The 21,730-nt window shown below is 47.4% G+C and overlaps 1 protein-coding gene across 1 annotated transcript in view; it reads left to right on the top strand.

The window, feature by feature from the left end:
- Positions 1 to 21,730, top strand: part of PTK7 (protein tyrosine kinase 7 (inactive)) — a 59,963-nt gene that overhangs the window by 2,425 nt on the left and 35,808 nt on the right. The gene's annotated exons all lie outside the window — the stretch shown is intronic.

Raw genomic sequence — 21,730 nt, 5'->3', positions numbered from 1 at the left:
CTTCTTCCTTTCAGGCTCTTGTGTCTTAGGGGAGATTGAGTTGTCACATTAAGAGCTAGGCTGTCCTGCAGATTCCTTGAGGCTCTGCAGCCTGTCATTCAGGCCTAGGAGTTGCTTTTATCAGTGATGGGTTTCCTCAGTCGTTGGGATGCAGGAGGGCAAGGGTGATCTCTGTACATCGCTTGCTGAAGAATCTAGTCACACTCCTGGCGTTCAGAGCAGGGCTGAGTGGTGGAGAGAGCTCAGGCAGGGGAGACGAAGTATTTGGCAAAACAGCAACTCAAATTTTGACAGGCCCCGTGGCCCTGGGCAAATTTCATGACCTCCCAGTTTGCCTCCTCTGTAAAGGGACTTACTTCCTGGAGTTGTGCGGAGGATTAAATGTAATGAAGTCTATAAAGGGCCGTTTTCTCGTTCTTCCCTCTCCTGAGGTATGCTTCCCACATACTTTTCCAGCCTCACAGTCACCCCCAACAAGAAACGTTTTCCACCTACTGGAGCCTTCCATTGCTACCCAACGAGTCAATTTACTGTCCCCTGAAACAGGCGTGGTTTCTCAGCCCTTTCCTTCCTCTCGGGCCAGTCCTTGGTGTGTGTTGCCTGCCCATCTCTCTCTTGCCCAGCCCCACTTCCTCCCCAAAGCTGTCCCCGTTCTCCTGCCAGAAAGAGGCCTGTAGAACTTTTGGACTCTGTCATTCTTAGGACACATCCATATTTTTGCCCCGTTTTGAGTTTTAACTAAAGCGCTTCCCCCTTGTAGAATTCATTATGGGATCATTTATAATGGGTCCTTCTCTAGATTTATTAAAAAGGTGAATGAACCTTTTGGGTACAGGGCAGAGTAATCAAGGGCAAGGGTAAACGTCCCCTTTGCCTCTTGGCTTTCGGGGGTCTTTTGTGTCCCAGCTTCTCTGGGTTGGGGCTGCCTGTTGTTCCTCCTTGTGCCTGTTCTACCGTGACCGAATCAAGGGACCAGACCTTCCCTGTTTCTTTTTTTTTTTTTTTTAAAGATTTTATTTATTTATTTGAGAGAGAGAGAATGAGAGAGACAGCACATGAGAGGGGGGAGGGTCAGAGGGAGAAGCAGACTCCCCGCCGAGCAGGGAGCCCGATGCGGGACTCGATCCAGGGACTCCAGGATCATGACCTGAGCCGAAGGCAGTCGCTTAACCAACTGAGCCACCCAGGCGCCCCCTTCCCTGTTTCTGGGCTGCCTGTTCTTTGTGGTGGTTTTCAGAGTGTGGTGTGGCAGGGCTTCTGGCTTTCTCCAAGAGTTCTGGGTGTGGGCAACCACCTGTACATATGAAGCTGACCTGCCTCGAAGGGCCACACTTCAAAAATGGTGAACTGTATAGGGGCCACTCAAAATAAGCGTGGCATCAACATCGCCTGGGAGCACAAATCAGAAACCCAATCTGCATTGAATAAGCTACCCAGGTGACTGCACCCCATAGTTCCAGGAGTCCTGGTCTCCCCCCCCCTTTTTTTTTTTAATTTGAGAGAGAGAGAGAACACGAGCAGTGGGGAGGGCAGAGGGAGAGAGAGAGGGAGAGAGAAGCAGACTCCCCACTGAGCAGGAAGCCGATGTGGGGCTCCATCCCAGGACTCCCAGGAGATCATGACCTGAGCCGAAGGCAGATGCTTAACTCACTGAGCCACCCAGGTGCCCCAAGTCCTGGTCTCCTAATAGAGAAACTTGAGGTGCAGAGCTTTCAAATTAGGGGCCCTAGATCTTGCACAGTATTTGAAGATTTACCTTAAATAACTTTTAATTCCTGTGAACACTCTTTGGTGTGATGTCTGCAGGTAAAAATTGCCTCACCAAAAAAAAAAAAAAAAATTACCTCACTTTGGGTTGAATCTGATTTAGATTTTGTCAGGAAACTTGTCCATTAAACGTGGGACTCTGGAAGGTACGCAGCGTTACGTGTGGTGTTCACTTCCTCTTGGAGCCTCAGCTTTTCCTCGAGCGTATGCTCATTTTATAACGAAAGGCAGTGGAGAAATTGGATTTGTGAGGCAGAAATTTGGTCGGCGGATGACCTTTCAGGAACACATTTGATTCCTAAAGGGAGGCAGCAGCGTCTGTGCGGGGCTTCGGCGCTGTAGGGTTGTTAAGTCTTCGGACGACTTCGTATTTCGGAGTGCGGGGCTTTGTGTGAGTTTGTGTTTAAGCCAGTGGAGCTTCCGTGACACTCATCTGGGATGGATGTTGGCCGGTTCAGACTCTAATATTTGAGCCAAGAGCGGTTTGGGGCCAGGGATTCAGTCTTGGGTGTTCTCCTGACAGAAGAAAGGGTCATTGAACAGGCCTGGGTGCCCTTGGTCTGTACCCCCCAGCCTCTCTGCTGGCCCTGACCTCAGTAGCATGCTTCTTGGCGGCTGTGCCCCACGTGGTGGGGTTACAGGCTCAGGGCCACGCTTGCTGGCGCCGGCGCTCGCCTTGCCTCTCTCCTGGGTTCCTGCTCTGCCCCCCTCCCCCCCATCGCCTGGTCCTCTTATCCCTGACACTGTGGAAGTTCTACCGTGGCGGCTGGGTGAGAGTCCTGTCTTGGGGTTCTCCGAGCTCAGCGCGGAGTGCACACTGGGCCCTGCCGAGCCCCCTGGCGCTTTGTGGAGCTGGCCCAGGAGCTGTTACAGCTAATCCGTGGTTTGAGGAAGCCCTCTGCAGTATGTCACTTTTTCCATCCTCTTCTCTGCGTTTAGGCCATTTCCCTCCCGGTAATGCCGCACAAGCAGCCGTGGGCCAGGGAGGAAGCTTTTTTGGAAGGGCGGACACACGCAGGCGCCTTGCCCCTCTTGCAACTGGGGCTGGAGTCACCAAGCTCCGGGGAAGGGATACACAGGTGAGTGGGACACAGCCTACTGGGTGTCCTGCCCATCCCGAGTTCCTGCCAGAGCCTTAGAGCCTGATGAGCGAGGATATGCATTTGCTGGGTTGGGGGGGGGTGTCTTTAATTTCTGAAAACTAGGCCCTGAGTCGTGGGGTAGGGATGGTGAGTCACGTGTCAGGAAGATGTAGATTTGTGGTCCAGAGCCCAGGTAATACAGTGGAAAGGCAGGTAACCAGAGGACCTATTTAAAATTTGAGCCGTCTGGGCCTGACTGCAGACCTGCCCATCAGAATCATTGGGGAAGGAGGCAGAAAAGGTATTTTATTTGCTTATTTGTTAGATTCTGTCGCAGTTTTTGAATAGTAAGCCCAGTCCCAGTTCAATCTCAGAAGGAAACTGCGTTTTAAAATTGCTTCCCAGGAGAAGTAAAATAAAACAAAATTGCTTCCCAGGAGATTCTTACCGACATTCAGGTTTGAGAACCCCTGGGTCGCCATAAGGGGTTTGTCAGTTAAAGTGGAGGTGTGGTGATGAGAAAGGTTGATGTTGAGGGGCTTAGAATGGGGTCAGTTCCAAGTGTCTTTGAGGGTCTTCTGTGGGTGAAGTGTCTCAGTTGGGGCGGGAGGCAGGAAGGAGACGCCATGGAGAGATGGGAATCACATGAAGCGTAGTGAAAGACACCACTTGGTAAAATGCTAAATAGAAGACCATTCTAGAACATGTAGGACAGTAAGTCCATGACGCAGGAGCAAATGGGGAGGGGAAAGGCTTCAGAGAAGAGAGAGAATTGAATTGCTAGTAGGTGTAGGCTGCGGTGACTGATCAGAATGACATAAAGGCATTGGACCAGGAGTCTGAAAACTTGGCTGGTTCTTGTCTAACGTCACACACATCAGTGCATGATAAAGGAGGAGAAGCAACATCTGTGGTCCTGTGACACCTGCTTTTCTGTATTCTGGTCCTGACTCAGTTGCTGCCTAGCCCCATGACCCTGAGCTGGTTAATTAACCTTTCGAGCCTCAGTTTCCTCATCTGCAAAGTACAAGTGCTGCTGACTGCTCCCTCGCCCACCTCCAGAAAGTCGAGGGAGCACTCCCCCTGGAGATGGTTGACCCAGGGGTGCAGCCCCTCTGGCCAGCCCTCATGTCTCTTCCCAAAGACTGCCCTGACCCTTTGTCTCCTTTTAGGGTGTCAGCCTTTCTTTCTGGTCCTCTGTCTCTAGAATGGTTTGCCAGGGCTCGACAGAGTTGCTTTGGACCGGCAGCTTTAGGAGTGGTTTCCTTATTTGAGAGCGCAGATGTTCTAAATGGGTCTCAGTATTCCAACAGCGGCCCAGAAAGGTGGGCACAAGCACTTTGCATTTCCTGGTGGGAACTCTTCTCCCTCTGTGCTCCTAGCAGATTCTCCCAGAGTGGTCACTGCTGGTTCGGAGCCGCCGTCTCCCTGGTTGTGCCGATGTTCTAGGGAGTGGGTAGTGAGCTGTGCTTCCTGCAGCCTCGGCTGACTTGTAGAACAGCCCAGGGAGGGGCTTCTGTGATCACGGGATGGCTGCGAGGCTTCCCCAGTCACTCTGGGTAGCTTGTGTGAACTTCTGTCAATACCATAGGGAGGTTCCCGAGGTGTGGTGCGCTCAGGGATGGACGGCTCTCACTGTGGGTGGTTAAGGAGGCCAGGGCGGGCACTAGCATGTACGGCCTCCGCCCGGAGATACACTGGCTCCTTTTTGCCCCTTCTGGGGTGCCGTTGGTGAGGCAGTGAAGAGAATGATGGTCTGTTTGGGGGATGACTGAGGTGTCCCAGCAGCTAGCTCATAGAGTGCCTTTGTGCGCATTAGAAATAGGCGCCCTTCCTCCAAGTGAATGCAACCCTGCCTCAGGACCCAGGGCAGTATTTCAGTGTTGACACCTTGGCTGGGCATCTTGAGCATCTTTCTCCCTCTATACAGTCACATGCGGCTATCCCGTTGGCAGGAGTGGCCCTTTGCTTCTCAGCTGATGGGCCAAGATGATTTTGGTGACCTCTAATCTGTTTTAGATGAGCCATTTTCTCTACTATTCGCCTGCCTCCTGTGGTGGGGGGCTGGGCACTGCTGCTTATCCCATGCTGTAGGAGAAGCCTGGGAGGCTGGGGCCCCAGTGCTGTGCCCGCTCCACAGTATATGTCTGTAGCTGCTGGGATCTCGGTCTGTTTCTGGGCTCGTCCCCCCACCGGAGGATTTTACTGCCTTGCACATGCAGGCTTCTAACACCTTATATAAGAATTAATACGGAAGGCTGGCTGAGTCTTCAGGGAAGAGGGGCTGCTCAGAGTTTATTCCACATCTCATTAAGAAGTACCAGGCTTGCCTCTCTCCCTGGACACACTGGAGCCTCCAACGTAAAGTGCGTAGGCTTTCCTGTTTTAGAGGAAATCCTGCAGTAATGGTAGAATCTCTTCAGTAGCAAAGATGGGTCTTGGGCTCCAGTTCTGGGTACCCTGGAAGTGTATGTCCCTCCTCAGGAGGCACTGGGAGGGAAACACGGGCCCTGCTCCCACATTTGCCCCAGACTGCTCATGTGACGTTGGACAAGTCCCACCTGCCACTCAGGCCTCAACTTGAGGACTCAAGACCTTGGAAGACCTTTAATGTGGGGACCTTTGGGGGCTGACTCAGTATTGCCATACACAACCGCCAGCTGTGTTCCTGTCATACCTTACAGGCCCTCTTCCTCACCCTTGGTTTTGGGGAGAGGACTTTAAGGGCCGTATTTTGTTCTGGAGTCTCTAGTGCGTGGGCACAGATGTGTTTAGACTCGATCAACTGGTGATGTGGGTATTAGGGTTTAATTCTTTGGGTGCAAGGGGAATGGAGTAAATTCTAGAAAGGTTTGGGAGAGAATTCTTACGAGGGGAAAAAAAGTTTGTGTGGTTTTTTAAAAGATTTCATTTATTCATTTGAGAGAGAGAGAAAGAGAGCTAGAGTGCAGGAACAGGGGGGAGGGGCAGAGGGAGAGGGAGAAGCAGATTCCCCCCTGAGCAGGGAGCCCGATGTGGGGCTCAATCCCAGGACCCGGGGATCATGACCTGAGCCGAAGGCAGATGCTTAACCAACTGAGCCACCCAGGTGCCCCCCAAAAAGAAGGGTTTTTATATGAGTAAAAGGAGGCAGAAACTTACCTGGTTAGTCCTCAAGTACTCGAGGGACTGGTGCTTTGGCGAGGAATACCTTTTCCTTTGCACAGAAGCAGGAGCAACTGAAGGGCGGCTTCTAGCTGGGAGAAGTGGCTGGGTGTGCTTTGGGAGAGCCTCCTCTGTAATCCCAAGTGTACCCACCATGGCAATTGACAAAATGCTTTCACTCACACTGACATTTGATCTTATTAACATGGCTCAGAGGCAGGCAGGATGAAGATGGTTGGTTTTGGGGGTGGGGGGAGCGTCAAGGGATGGGAGGCATTTGACAAGTAGAGAAACTGAGGTGCAAAGTAAGATCCGCTCAGAACTGCAGAGCTGGTAAGTAGGAGAGCTGATTTTGTGTTCTCGTATGTCCTCGGGGCTATGAGGTGTTACAAACACATGCCTTGGAGTGGGGTGAACGCTGGGGAGTGGACTTGGCAGACGAGATAACTGTCTGGGTGGGTTTAGGAGCAGCCCTGTTAGAGTCAGAGGGTGGAGGAGCCTTTGCTCTTTCTACATAAGGAGCGAGTGGATCAGTAACTTTACGCATGGAGAGACCTTTTGCACCTCAGCATTCAAGATTGCCAAATTTTCTCCCTCTTTTAAAAAATTTGTTGTTGTTACAAAACAGCACGGTTACAGTTTTCAGTGGCCCATTCAGAGGTTTGTGTACATCCTAAAGTTTTTAGAGTTATGGTCAGACCGTGTAATCTAGAAGTCCAGAACACTGCCTCAATCCCCACGATTTGAGCGGAGTCCTCCATCTCTTCCAGCTGGTGCTTCTGGAAGGTCGCGGGCAGTTGCAGGCCCTGGCTTGCAGGGGTGCCGTCACATTCCAGACCCGTGTGCCTGCTGGGAGGTGTATACTGGGTAATGCTGTGCTAGAGACCACGTAGGTGGTAATAGAGTCATCGCTGCTGTGGTTAATAGAGTTGCTGCCTCTCACCACTGTTGTGTAGATGGATGGGCCCACACTTGGTGGTACAGGCCCTGGCACACAGTAGGGATGCGATGGACGTAGGTTTCCCTTCCATTTCTGATTTTGGAGGCAAGCCTTTTAATTCTCAAGAGATTTCAGAATTGCTTGGACAGTGACCTCTGACATTCTGGAACATGCACACGTTTTGGGGCCAGGTAGATCTCCCTTTAGCCGGAGCTGCTAACCGCTCTTGGCTGACCTGCTGAGTTTTGTTCTTCTGTGTCCGAGGCTCTCAGGGTCCAACCTGGGAACCTGGGTCCCATCACTGAAGGGTTACAAAGTGATACTCCGGTGTTCTGATTCTGGTGTAGCTCATCTGTTAAAAAAAAAAGAAAAAGAGAGAGAGAGAGAAGGATCTTTCACGTCAGCAAGTCCTTAGAGAGGAGATGTGCTAGACATTTGAGATCCCAAGTTCATTTCCAGCTACCCGAAAAACAAAACAAATCACAAACAAAGAAAATGGTTGTCTTGCAGCCTTGGGAAAGGGGTAGGGGGCGGTGGAGAAGATTTGCTGTTGGTCTTGTAGCTCTAGCTACAAAGAGCAAACCATTCTATCTGTTTGGTTAATTTAGCAGATTAACCAGTTGTTAAACTGACCAATTTAAAAAATGCCCAGCTTGCTAGCAGCTTTGTGCCTGTGATCTGGCCTGTGATCCGGGCCCCTCCTCCACCGCAGGGGTCCGGGCCTCCTATAGGAGGAGCTTCCAGGGGAGGAGGAGTGGCTGGGCCCCCAGGGAACAGCCCCGGGGGGCCTGGAGGAGGATCTCGGTCTTCTCTTTACCACCACCCCCACCTCCTTTCTGAAAACTCCTTAAAACAAAAGGCTTTTATTTAGTAAACATCGCACCCTGCCTTGAAGAAGTGTCCTGAGTTTTGTTGGTGGGGTGCAGGAAAAGGGGGTGGCGAATTGGCCCCTTTGTTTCTGGGTAAGGGGCTGGGGTGCTTCTTTGGCCTTGCGTACCTTTTTCGCTCTTAACTCTACCTTTGTTCCCGGGGCCTCTCGAACCTGGTCTGAGAGGTCCTGCTGAGCGGGCCTGCTCCTGTCTCTCCGTGAGCCTCCCTGGGAGACTTCCCCAGATTGCTGCCGTGGGCAGTCCAGAAAGGAGGCCGGCGAGCGTGGGCCCAGACGGGCCTGAGCTTGGGTGGCACCTCTCTCTGTCCCCTTCCCACCCAGCCCGGATCAAAGGAGCCTCCTCCGGGAGCAGGGAAACACTTCTCCCAATAGCCCCACCAGTGAGTAAACAGCCAGGGCCGCTTTTGAAGCGTGGTGCTTCAGGCCGGAGGAATGCAGAACATTTCATTTTAGGAGTGGACTTAGGTTTCCACTGCTTTCGGTATTTGCAAATTTGAAACAAATGCCCTCATTTAGCAGCAGGCAGGCTGGGCAGTAAACGGGGGCTGTTTAAGGGCGTTTATGGCGGTCACAGGTATTTGTGGGTAGGGGGACCCCAGCAGGTTTGGGAAAGGACAGAGGGTTTATGGTTAGGTGGGTTGTACAAAGACCCCAGCCAGGTCTCTGGTAGAGGGTTGTTGTTAGGTGGGCTTTGTCATAAAAAGCTTTGCTGCCTCCTTCTCTCCCCTCCCCGGAAGTATCTCCTTCTGGCAGACAAAGAGGTTTGAGATGGTGTTTATCCCCCTGGGGCTGATGCTGAGGGCCTTGTCCCTCTCGTTTGGCTGCCAAAGTATCAGATTTCCAATGAACCCTGCCTTCTCCCACCCCCGCAGCTTGAAAGGCTCATTAAATGTGCTTTATATATAACAAGTTGGCTGAGAGGCCCCCCCCCTCACTTCCAGCCAGTTTTGTGAGGAAGGAGCTAGGAAAACCTGTTTTCCTTTTGTTGTTGTTTCTGGAAGTAGATCTGTGAAGGAGCAATTGCAAAAAGACCCTGATTTTAGCAATCAGCCAAGCAAGTGTTATTTGCCTTTGATGGGGCAGCTTAGCTGGGGATGATCTGCCCCAGGCCTGGTGGGTGCCACCCGCCCGCGCACAGGGAAATTCAGAAATCTGTTTAGGAAGGGAGTTCTGGCTTCACAGCTTGCTCCCTCAGAGACCCGAGATAGTTCACTTCACCTCGCTGAGCCTCAGTTTCCCTTTTGTAAGATGAGGGTAATAATACCGACCCCATTAGGGTGCTTGTAAGGATTCCGTGAGATAATACTGTCTTTCTTCAACTCGAAAGTGCTCTTTTTTTTTTTTTTTCAGTTTCACACCTTTGAAGCCTGGTGGTAACGTAGTCAATTATGTAGTATTGTGTCTTAGTTTAACTGGGACCATCTCCTTTTAGCGTAACACAAATAACAGTGCATCTTAAAATTGGTGACTCCTTTGAAATTCAGTGTATGGGAAGGACTTAGTCTGTCATAGAGTGAATGCTCCATAAAAGATAGTTATCATACGATGAGGGTGATTTATTTACAGGTCTGCTTTTGTTTGCCATCCACCAGTAACTTTCAATAGAAACTGTTTTCCTTTTTAGTCTGGCACATAAATAACAAATGATGCTTAAGGCATAAGGCATCACGCTAGGTTGTGTATGTGAGAGGGTTGGGGGGTGGGGAGGTACTTAAAGTCTTTAGAAGGCAAGAGATTGTCTAGAGAAGGAGGTGGATGTCCCTAGGAGGGCAAACAGTCAATTATGGAAAGAAAATGCCTTTCTGATGGTAGAGTCTCCACTTTAAAAAGCTGGGCTATTCCTGGGGGAGACTCGAGACTCACTCCAGGAACGGATTGTCTGGTAGGCACATCAAGACAGAACCAGAAGAGAGTAATTAACAAGGCAAGGATGCAGAGAAGCACCAAAGAGGGGGGACCCAGAAAGTGCCAGGCGATGTGAGTGGGAGCAGGCAGGAGAAAGACAGGAGCTGGTTGCGTTTCCTTCCCCTCCCAGGTTGCACAGTTGTGTGGGGTTGATCCAAGCTTTGTGGAGACAACTGGGGCTATTCATTCTGCTTTGTGCTACCTCAGCATTTGTCTGAGGGCACCTTCCTCTCCCATCTCCAGGACAAAAGTGGCCCAAAGGCTGGGGAGTTCATCATTTGCTTGAGTTCTGGTTTATTTGATGGTAGGATGGATTAGCTGTGGGGTTGGGGTTTAGATGGTAGACAGAAAGAGAAAGAGATCTCTTTCATACGCATTAGTGAAAGAAAGTGAAGAGCAAAACTTTTTTTTCTTTTTTTTTAAATAGGTTGCTGTGTAGATTTGTGCTCCCAGCCTTCCAGATGTTCACTTCTACCTTATAGGGGTTTCAGAATACATTCTTTCTGTGTTGTTGTCCAGAATTTTAGCCCTCGGTAGGTGTGGCCAGCTAGGAAAGGGTCTGATTAATGGATCACTTTCGGAACGCAAGAACTCAGACGTCCCAGGGTCCAGGAGACGCAGCTCCTGTATGATGTGAATGCCCTGTTTGCTTCCTTTGGCCGCCTTTGGCAGTGTCTTGAAGAAGAATAAGGTATTGTAGCTGATGTGTCTTGAACAATCAGGAAGAATGGTGTTGAGGTTAAGAAAATTCCAGTGCTCTTCTCCTAACAGCCTTTGATGTACTGGTATTTATATCATCAAAAAAGGCATTTTTGGTGATACAAAACTTACTTCGAAGGCCCTCTGAAACTCAGTGTGAATTTTCTTCTCAGGAAGCCAGTCTCCCCGGCTTCTCTGTCCTGTGAGGATTGAAAGAGGCAGTGGTTCTTTTCAAACCAGGTCAACAAATACTTTGGAGCCCTTTTTATATCTCAGGCACCCAGAGAGATACCTGTGGGCCCTCAGTGGTCCTCAGTTTGGTCATTGCCCAGTTTGGCTCTGACACCCCAGATTCCTTATTTACACCCACGACCAGAAGAACCTAGAGAGGACTTGGGATGGACCTCCATGGGTCTCTTGCCTGCTGCTGGCCGTGGGGGTGATGGCTGTGGCGTTAACAGCTGCCTGTTCTGTCCCAGGCTGCTGCCCCAGCCCTGGGGAGAGGTGTTGATCAGGCCGACGGGATGGCAGATCCCCCTGAGCCCTAGGTTGGAAGTAAATTAGCTAAAGGTTGCTCTTAGACTCCTGACAAATTGCTTTCAGTTTTTGCGGCCAAAAGAGAACTCTGAAAACAGAGTGTAAATTGGGTTATTTACACTACCTCTGTTTTTGTTGCTTCCATGAAGTTGGTGAAGGAGGGCATGGATCCAAGTGAGCTTTTCAGGTTCTTGGATGCTCTGTTCCCCAGGTACCTGGCATCAGGTGAAGAGGAGGGGGTGGGTGGGCACGTCGGGGTGTAATGCCCTTGAATGCAGGAAGTGTGGTGACCGGACAGGCCTTTGAGGTGCCTGGGACCAACCCCTTTCATTAGATCAAAGACATACCTTTTGTTTCCCCGCTCACACTTTCCTCTCCTGGAGCCAGAGTTGTAAAGAGGTGGAGTTTGAGGGTCTGCATCTGGTGGCCGGGTTGGCAAGTGGAGTGGGGGGCAGAGGGAGGGGCCCTCCCTCCTGCTGAGCACTTCCTGCCTTCTACGCTTGCTGCCCTCCGTGTGCAGGGGGTCTGCCTGGGCTAGCCTGGGCACCTCAGGCTCCGCTGGGCCCCTGCCCGGTAGGGCCCTGCCTGAGCTGGGCTGTAAGCTGGTGAAACCAGCCACACAAAGACGGATTTCACTCCGGGCTAAGTGTTTTGTTGCTGAATCATTTGCATTCATTAAAAGTAGTGAAGGGCCAGTGATATTTAAGGCAACACGCCGGGTTTGCTGGAGGCTGCTGCCTTAGAACCTCATTAAGAATTCTTGGGGCGGGCGAGAGGATGGGTGCAGCTCATTCAGAGCTTACTTAACTTCTGACTGCTTTGGGCATAGGCCAGCTACTAAAATATGAAAAATGTTTGCCCAGCAGCCCCCAGTGCTTGGCCAGACTGCCCTGGCCAAAGAAAACACACACTTACAATTCATTATTTAGCCTCCTCCTGCGAGCAAGCTCGTGTCTCTTCCTCCCATGGGACCTTGCTGAGTTGGGGGCACGGCGGTGGGGGGGGCAGCGGCGGCCGGGGGGAGGCGCGGGAAGATTCTTACCTATTTTAAGAGGAAGCTTGGCTGAAAGCAAGTGCTGTCTATCCTCGCCCCACCCCACCCCTACCTCCCTTCCCTAGGTTATTTCACTCATTCCCTACTGAGGGATTACAGGGTGTTTCGGTATTCTTTTTTTTTTTTTTTTTAAAGATTTTATTTATTTATTTGAGAGAGAGAATGAGAGAGAGAAAGCATGAGAGGGGGGAGGGTCAGAGGGAGAAGCAGACTCCCTGCTGAGCAGGGAGCCCAATGCGGGACTCGATCCCGGGACTCCAGGATCATGACCTGAGCCGAAGGCAGTCGCTTAACCAACTGAGCCACCCAGGCGCCCCTACAGGGTGTTTCTTAGGATTTGCTCTTTAAAACAATGCCATCACAAATGTCCTTGTACCTACGTTTGCCCTTGTGCTTGCGTGTCTGTAGGATAAAGTCCCAGAAGTGGAGCTGCTCTGTCGAAGGACATGAACATATCAAAATTGTGTACAACATTCTGCATTTATGTAATTTTTCTGAAGTGGGAATTTATAGCTTTTATCAAATTTCTTTTTCTTTTTTAAAAAGATTTTATTTATTTTTAAAGATTTTATTCATTATTCATTTGAGAGAGAGGGCATGGGGGCTGGTGATGGAGAGGCTGAGGGAGAAGCAGACTCCCCACTGAGCCGGGAGCCTGGTGCGGGCCATCCCAGGACCTGGAGATCATGACCTGAGCCAAACGCAGATGCTTAGCCATCTGAGCCACCCAGTACCCCTTTAAAGATTTTATTTATTTATTTGAGAGAGAGAACAGGAGCAAGGGGAGGGGCAGAGGGAGAAGCAGACTTCCCACTGAGCAGGGAGCCCTGACTCGATCCCAGGACCCTGAGATCATAACCTGAGCCGAAGGCAGACGTTTAACCGACGGAGCCACCCAGGCGCCCCTTTGATCAAATTTGTGAATCACCGCTCTACGGTAGGCCTGTGAAAAATCACACGGGATAATGTGTGAAAACTGGTAAGCATGGTTCAGATGTGGAGCATTGCTAGGGGGACCAGAGAATTAATCGTCCAGACGGGGACATTATTAATAATTGTGCCAAGATAGCCAGCACCAGTCAGGGATGTTCTAGAGAACTTGGGAGTGTGGTAGCCCAGCACCCACCAAGGCTCTCATTCCCTCATTTCTGAGACCGTGTATGTTCTGTCTTCTACACCACGTAGCTCTGAATTACCTGCTCCTCTTCATTTTCCATTCTATCAGATGTATTCTTTTTGTCACCCCCAACTTGATGATAAGCTTAGTGGCTTGAGTTGCTGTCCTCTGTTTTCCCACAAGGCCGGTAACCCTATCCCCAATGTTCCGTGTTTGCTCAAGAAGTTGGATTCCACAGACCAGAATTCTAGTTCTGGAAGCAGTTTAACTTTTCTGAGCTCCTTTCTTCATCAGTATGAGGAAAATGATAATGTCCAGCTCATAGGCTATGGTGAGGGTCTTTGCAGGGAAGTTTGTCTGGAGTGGGGGGGGGGGTTGTGGTGTTGCCATTGTGTTGTGGCAGGTGAGCTCCAGGGACACTTACAACTCCTCATGGACATATGCTTGGAGCCTTTAGGCTCTGCTTGGCTGGCTAGATTTGTTTTTTCTGCTTCTCCATTTATTACTGTCCCCTTCATCGCTCTTGTCGCTCTACCCTTCCATCCCATTGCCCGTGGCTTAGTTCAGTTCTTGTCATTTCTCCCTTGGAATACTGCTGGAAAAAAGAATGATTTTTTTTTTTTTTTTTGAAGGCAGCATCTTTTTTTTCCCTCCTCAAAAACATCAAGAAGATATGTACTTTATGAAACCTGAGATAAAAAAAAAAATCAGATGAGAAGCAACAGACCAAGATCAAAAGGAAGCTGACCAAGAAGGGTGAGGAGATAAATAGGGGACTGGCTGAGATAACGAATAAGTATAAGGAAACACAAATGCAATAGCAAATTAAGTTTCCAGCATCATCTTTAAAGGGCCTAATGGGCTGTACAATTAACCTAATCAGTGCCATGTAGTTGTGGAGCTCTCAGAATCCAGGGGAAAATGTACAGTGAGATGAAAATGATAAAAAAAAAATGTGATAATTCGAGAAATAGAGTCAAGATTTTAAAAAGCAATGAACAGGGGCTCCTGGGTGACTCAGTCGGTTAAGTGTTGGACTCTTAGTTTCAGCTCAGATCATGATCTCAGGATCGTGAGCTCAAGCCCCATCCCATGATGGGCTCTGCGCTCAGCGGGGAGTCTGCTGGAGATTTTCTCTCCCTCTCCTGCCCCCCACCCATTCTTTGTCTCTCTCAAATAAATAAATCTTTTTTTAAAAGAAAGCAATGGGGCGCCTGGGTGGCTCAGTCGGTTAAGCGTCTGCGTTTGTCTCAGGTTATGATCCCAGGGTCCTGGGATCGAGCCCCTCATCTGGCTCCCTGCTCCGCGGGAAGCCTGCTTCTCTCTCTCCCACTCCCCCTGCTTGTGTTCCCTCTCTCGCTCTCTCTGTCAAATAAATAAATAAATAATCTTTACAAAAAATATAAAAGAAAGCAATGAACAAAGAGTATACTAGTCAAATTAAAAAGCAAAAAGTATATCTTGTAGATCCTAGGAGGCAATGAAAGCAAACAAAACACAATACATACAGCAAAGGAAGAAGCATTGTGGTATTAGAATGTAAAATAGATAAAAGCAAAGACAAATATGTCAGTGGTGATGGTAGATTTCAGTGGAATAAGTTTCCTGCTGAATTAACACAAAATGAAGATTGAATAAAAAAGTTTCATGCTCTTCACCTGGGACAAACCCAAGATAGCGATAAAGTTTGTTTTATTGTTCTTTTTCTACCTTTAGACAAATAGCTTAATTTATTTCATTGTTTAGGAAATCATTTAAGTTTATTTTCTTCGAAATAGAGCTTTGAAATTAATTTGAAATGAAAACATGTAGAATTGATAACTTAAGATCCTTGCCTGAAAGAAAATAATGAAAGAAAACTTTGGCAGGTCCAATCAAGAAAAAGAGAAAAGGTCACTATTAGGCAAAACAAGAAAGGAAAAAGAGGCTTTAACCTCATTCTTGGCTTTACAACAATTTCTTGAGCACATACTGAGCACCTGGGAGACACTGGGGACACGTAGCAGGGAACGAGACAGAGCTCACTGTTCAGTGAGGAGGGCATACGGAAACGTTTACTAGTAATCACAGTTGTGATCATTGCGATGGAAAGATTTAAAAAATTTATCCCAGGTTACCCTGTTCAATGCCATGCTAAGTAGTCTACGCAAGGAAAATATAAATTACCAAAGTTTATTCAGGAACCGTTAGAATGACTAAGGACCGGTGTCTATTGAAAACAGTCGGAATATCGTAAAAACAACTAAACAAAACCCAAAGCGGTTGTATCTGAAGGCATTGACAGGAAATTTCAAAAATGCTGAGGAAATAGAGCTTTGTGATGCAAAGACTGTCACCGAGCCCAAGAACAGATGGATGGCCACCCCACTCCTGTCACAACGTTGATACAACCTTGCTTCCAAACGCTGACTGACGGTTCAGAAAAGAGAAGCACACTGATTAGAGAGCCATGTAAGAGTGTAATATAAAATACTGTCAGCTTACATCTAATAATATGTTAAAGGATAATCTACTATAAACAACTAAAGGATTCATTCCAAAAATGCACAGGTAGTTTAATCAAATAGAATTCATTAAAATAAGACACAGTCACACAAGTTATTGCAATAGATGCAAAATGACATGAGATACAAATTAACATCCATTCTTGATTTTTTTTTTGAAGAAAAAATTTTAAACCACAGCCCACATTACACTTAAAAATGAAATTATAGGGGCGCCTGGGTGGCTCAGTCAGTTGAGCATTCAACTCTTGATTTTGGCTCAGGTTATGATCTCAGGATGGTGGGATGGAGCCCCATGTGGGGTTCCTCACTCAGTGGGGAGTCTGCTTGAGATTCTCTCTCTCCCTCCCCTTCTAATCCTCGCCCTGCGCTCTAGCTCGCTTTCTCTCTCTCTCAAATAAATAAATAAATCTAAAAAAAAAAAACTATAATGCTGTTCTCATTAAAATAAAGAAGGCATTATTATATTAACGTAATATCACTACTATTTTAACATTATCCTGGAATTTCTACTTGAAATAATACTGTAAGAAAAATGAAAGTCAAAATAAAGTTAGTGGTTTTTTGTAGATGGCATCAATTTTTTTTTTTTTTTTTTTTAAGTAGGCTCTACACCCAGCATGGGGCTCAAACATACAACCCAGAGACCAAGAGTCACATGCTCTACCAACTGAGCCAGTCAGGCGCCTTGATTTTTACATGTGAAACTCAAGAATCAACTGAAAACCGCTAGACTCAATGAGAGAGTTCACTCATTTGGCCAAATACAAAACTACACAAAACCCAGGTTTGCTACTTAGCAGCAAATAACCTTTTAGAAAATACAAAGAAAACCTTTATCACATTCACAAAATCAAAAATCAAAATACTCAGGCATAAAGCAGTTATCATGGAAACTGTATGTTGAAGGAGTCTAAATATCATCCTTCTCCCTCTGAATTTGGTGGGGCGGGGGGAAAGACAGACACAGGAATTGGACAGATGGAAATCAGTATATCATCTTTATTATTGATAAAGACCAGGTTGAGGAACAAGGTTTAAATCTGAAGAGGATAATAAGCTTGACTGATTCATCCCTGAGTGTGTGTGTGTGTGTGTAGGCTACCTATATAAAATGTGTCCTGTCTGCAAGGGGGTGGATCCCTTAAGTGGGTTGGGGAGGAAGGGTCAGAGCCAACTTGCCCAATCAGACATCATCCCTCCCTGGGGTTCATAAGAGTGGGGATCCACTGGCACCCTCTCTGCTGTGATGGAGAGGAGTTATTCCTTCTTCAAACTTCCTCCCTTTGCTCTCAGAACTCACTGGGGCTTAATTGCCCTGTCCCTAGATGCCTGAGGGTGTGGGCACCTGGGGGTGTGGCTCTTCCCTCCAGGGAAGGGGCAAAGCTATCCCTCAGCTATTCTTGCTTCCACTTTACTAACCACCCTGCTCCTTGGTGGATCCTTCTAGGACCCCTGGAGAGCATGGGTAGATTTCTCCCCAGAAGGCTCTCATATGGATGAAAACAGGACAATATTTAAATGAATTGGAAGGAACTCAGTACCCAGGGGTGAAAATTCACTTCCTGTCTATTTCCCAGCCCAAATCATGTGCAAACACTTTTTCTTCTGAGAAGTTTAACAGTTGAGAACAGGAACCTTCATTACTTTGTTCATTACTGTATCCCCAGCACTTAGAACAATGCCTGACACGTGGTAGGCGTTCAGTAACTTAATGACCGTTCTCAGGAGGGAGAAGTGTAACATGTAATGCAGCAAAGGCCTTATAGTCTTGATCTTATTGATTACAAGCTAATAAAGAAAAAAGTAGACATGGGGCACCTGGCTGGCTCAGTTGGTAGAGCATAAGACTCTTGATCGCGGGGTTGTGAGTTCAAGCCCCACATTGGGTGTAGAGATTACTTAAAAATTAAAAAAAAAAAAATCTAAAAAAAAGTAGACAACAAAGTTGAATAGGAAATGGACAGTAAGGGTTGATGGAGGGAGGTGGGTGGGGGGTGGGCTACATGGGGGATGGGCCTTAAGGAGGGCACTTGTGATGAGCACTGGGTGTTGTATGTAAGTGATGAATCACTGAATACTACTCCTGAAACCAATATTGCACTATATGTTAACTAACTAGAATTTATTTATTTTTTACTTTTTTTTTTTTTTTAAAGATTTTATTTATTTGACAGAGAGAGACGGAACACAAGCAGGGGGAGTGGGAGAGGGAGAAGCAGGCTTCCCGCTGAGCAGGGAGCCCGATGCGGGGCTCCATCCCAGGACCCCGGGATTATGACCCGAGCCAAAGGCAGACACTTAACCGACTGAGCCACCCAGGTGCCCCTAACTAGAACTTAAATAAAAATTTGAAAAAAAAAAAAAAAAAAGGAAATGGGCAATAAGAAATTCAGCTAACCAGTAAACACATGAAAGATTGCTTTATCTTGTTAAGGACAAACTAAATGTGTCGAATGAATTGCAAATTGCAACAAATCATTATTTCACGTCTCTCAAATTGACAAAGATTAATAAGTGTCAGCGTGGGAAGGACACATAAGTTGGCACAACCTTTAGAGCCATTTGTCATTTATCAAAAACTGGAAATTGTATTCTCCTTGGTCCAAGGGGGTTCTGTTTCTAGGAAGTCGTCCTACAGAAACACTCATTATTAGTGTCCCTAGGTGCCTGTACAGAGAGGTTTAGTTGGAGCATTGTTTGTAATGGCAAAATATTAAGCCATGCAAATGTTCATAATTGGGGATTATTATGGGATAATGCCATATTTGTCCTATTCTTTCCCTAGGGTGCTGGACAAATAGATCATGGGTCATTGACGCAGTGAAATAATACATAGCGGTCGAAGTGAATGAACTAGAGCCATGTGGACAGACACGGGAAGATATCTGTAGTTAACCGTACAGCGAAAAAAGCAAGCGGTAGAGTAGCAGGTGTTCAGGGTTGCACTGTGTTCCCCAAAAGGTTAACGTCCAAGTCCTAAACCCCAGTATCTGTGAATGTGACCTTATTTGGAAATAGGAACTTTGCAGATGTAATCAAGTTAAGGTGAAGTCATTAAGGTAAGTTCTTTTTTTTTTTTAAGATTTTATTTATTTATTTGACAGAGATAGCGAGAGAGGGAACACAAGCGGGGGAGTGGGAGAGGGAGAAGCAGGCTTCCCACTGAGCAGGGAGCCCGATGCGGACCTCGATCCCAGGACCCTGGGATCATGACCTGAGCCGAAGGCAGATGCTTAACGACTGAGCCACCCAAGCGCCCCATTAAGGTAAGTTCTAATCCTCTGTGACTAGAAGTATCCTTACAAGAAGAGACACAGAGAGACACACTCAGAGAGGAAAGACGGCCACGTGAAGGAGGTAGAGCTTGGAGTGATGCATCTTCAAGCCAAGGAATGCCAAGGATTGCCGACAACACCAGAAGCTAGGAGGGAAGCATGGAATAGACTCTGCCCAGAGCCTCCAGAAGGAACCAGTCTTACCAACACTTTTGAGTTCACACCTCGGCCTCCAAAACTGTGAGAGAATAAGCTGTTGTTTTAAGCAACCCAGTTGTGGGAATTTGTTGCAGCAGCCCTAGGAAGCGGATGGGACAGATAAGGCATTATCCCACAGTCATGCCTTCTGTGGGTGCACCTGCTGCCCTCTCCGTGACAAAGCGCTCTTTCAGTCCGTCTTGCACACTAACAACTACCTTGTCAGAGGCAGGGACCTGCTGGCATGGTGATTTTTTTTTTTTTTCCGGACAGCCTGAGCAGGGTAAATTTGTATCTCACTTTCTTTGCCTTCTCCCGCACTCGTGTCTAGTGGCCTCTTGCTGTGGTCCCCCTTATCGCCTCTTAAACTCTGAGCATCCTGAATTACCTGGAGTTCTCTGACCATGCTTTGTCTTTGTGCTTCAGTCTTGTACTTGCCAAGCCCCATTCCTTGTGAAAAGCTTGTTTTGATGAGCCTTCCTCCAGGATTCTTCTCTGCGCCCCTGTTCCCCCCACTTTGAGTTAGAAAGCTTGTCTTGTGCATCCACCCACCGCATTGTGTGATAATGTGGTAAAGCCTTGATGATGATCGGGTGTCCTCTGCAGGCAGATGACCTGAGATTTGAATCCTGCATTTGCCACTTAGTAGCTGTGTGACCTTGAGCAGGTTGTTTACCTCCCTGTGCCTCAGTTTCCTCATCTGTACAATGGGGATCGCAGTATCTACTTTAGTGGGTGGTTGTAAGCATTAACAAGCTAGTATGGTTAAAATGCTTGGAACGGTGCCTGGGACATAGTAAGCGGTCAGTAAGTGTTAGCTATTATTGTAATTATATGTTTACTTGTCTGACTCCCCCACTATACTGAGATACTTAAAGGCAGTAATTGTGTGTTTTTCTCTCATCCCCAGTGTCTTGCAGAGTACTTGGCACATGGTAGGCTCTAGATAAATGTTTGTTGAATTAATAATGATAATTAACATAATTGCCTACGAGGATCCCATATTGGGCTTTGACCCTCTGCTTATTCCACATCATGCAGGGATAATGGAGCTAAATATGGCTCAGTAAAACCACCACAGATCAGTTCGTGCTTCCTGAGCACCTCCCAACGGGCAAGGCACCTGCAGTGGAGGGGAAGGAGGAGTGTGAGGCCAGCCCTTGTGCTCAGGGAGCTTAGAATCTAGTGGGGAGGACAGGTGGTGAGCATAGGAAATGTTTTGTTAACAATAGGAGGTTTTAATAACCATTTGTGAGAGCAATAGAAGACACAGGAGGTACATTCATGGTTATTATTTCAGCTGGTGGCACGTTGTTACCTAACTTCTTCCTTGTTTTCCAAGTTCATTCTAGAAATTTTCTTAAACTTTTTAACAAGGAAACTTAAGTCTAGAGGCTTCACCAGATTCAATTCGATTTTTTTTTTCATGTGTACTTCCCTCAGCAGACACGTAACATCTGGTTGTCTCTCTGGAATTAGCAACCATCAATAATCATTGCTGGATCCATTATTTCATTAGGGGTTGTAAAATGGTGATATGGTATTTATCATCTGGAGACTCCTGTAAAGACAAACCTCCCCTCGTTGACTGGTTTTCCTGAGGTGTAGCTATTCAGAAAGGGAATATAAAGCTTGATGCTTAACCAGTTTTTAAAATAATAAGTTGTTTTTCTAGCATCCTTCAGAGGTGACCAATGGAAGGCGTTAAGGCTTTTCAATTTTTTTTATTTTTAAATAATCTCTACACCCAACGTGGGGCTCGAACTTTTACAACCCTGAGATCAAGAGTCACACGCTCTACCGACTGAGCTAGCCAGGTGCCCCGTTTTGGGCTTTTTAAAAACATCATTATGAAGTCATGGATTTTGGGGTGCCTGGGTGGCTCAGTTGTTCAGTGTCTGCCTTCGGCTCAGGTCATGGGATCGAGCCCCGCATCGGCTCCCTCTCCCACTCCCCCTGCTTGTGTTCCCTCTCTCGCTGTGTCTCTCTCTGTCAAATAAATAAAATCTTTAAAAAAAAAAAAAAAAGAAGTCATGGATTTTAACTTGGTGTGTGTAAGTCCATGTGGTTCTTACCCTTATGGATGCTTAGTCCCGTCTTTGGCCTGTGGGAGCCTCTTCAAGCTGGTCCTGAACTGTTTGATGTGACTTTACTGGTCTTTGCATGTTCCCTTGTATGTGATGATGTTTCAGGCTTGTCTTGTGCATTTCCTGCCCCAGACCTGGAATCAGGCACTTCTCCAATGAGGAAGGGCATGAATTTTTTAAGATAATTGGTCCAATTTCCGAACCACTTTGCAGGAGGGAATTATTATAATTTATACTCCCATCAGCAAAGCATGAAGACCATTTTCTCCATATACTCACCAATGTTGAGTGCTATTTTAAAAATCTTGGTGTTCATTTGATGGGCAGAGTAACTTATTCTAATTTGCATTTCTTAGATTCCTAGTGCTTTGGAATGTTTTTTTTGTTTTGTTTTTAGTATTTTATATATTTGAGAGAGTGACAGAGAGCATGAGCTGGACGGGAGGTTGCAAGGGAGAGGGAGAAGCAGACTCCCTGCTGAGCAGGGAGCCCGAGGAGGACACAGGGCTCCATCCCAGGACCCTGAGAT

The sequence above is a fragment of the Phoca vitulina genome, unplaced genomic scaffold (assembly GCF_004348235.1).
Source record: "Phoca vitulina isolate PV1807 unplaced genomic scaffold, GSC_HSeal_1.0 scaffold11, whole genome shotgun sequence".
Taxonomy (NCBI): Eukaryota; Metazoa; Chordata; class Mammalia; order Carnivora; family Phocidae; genus Phoca; species Phoca vitulina.
The sequence above is the reverse complement of the archived record's forward strand: the minus strand, read 5'-3'. Positions and strand labels throughout refer to the sequence as shown.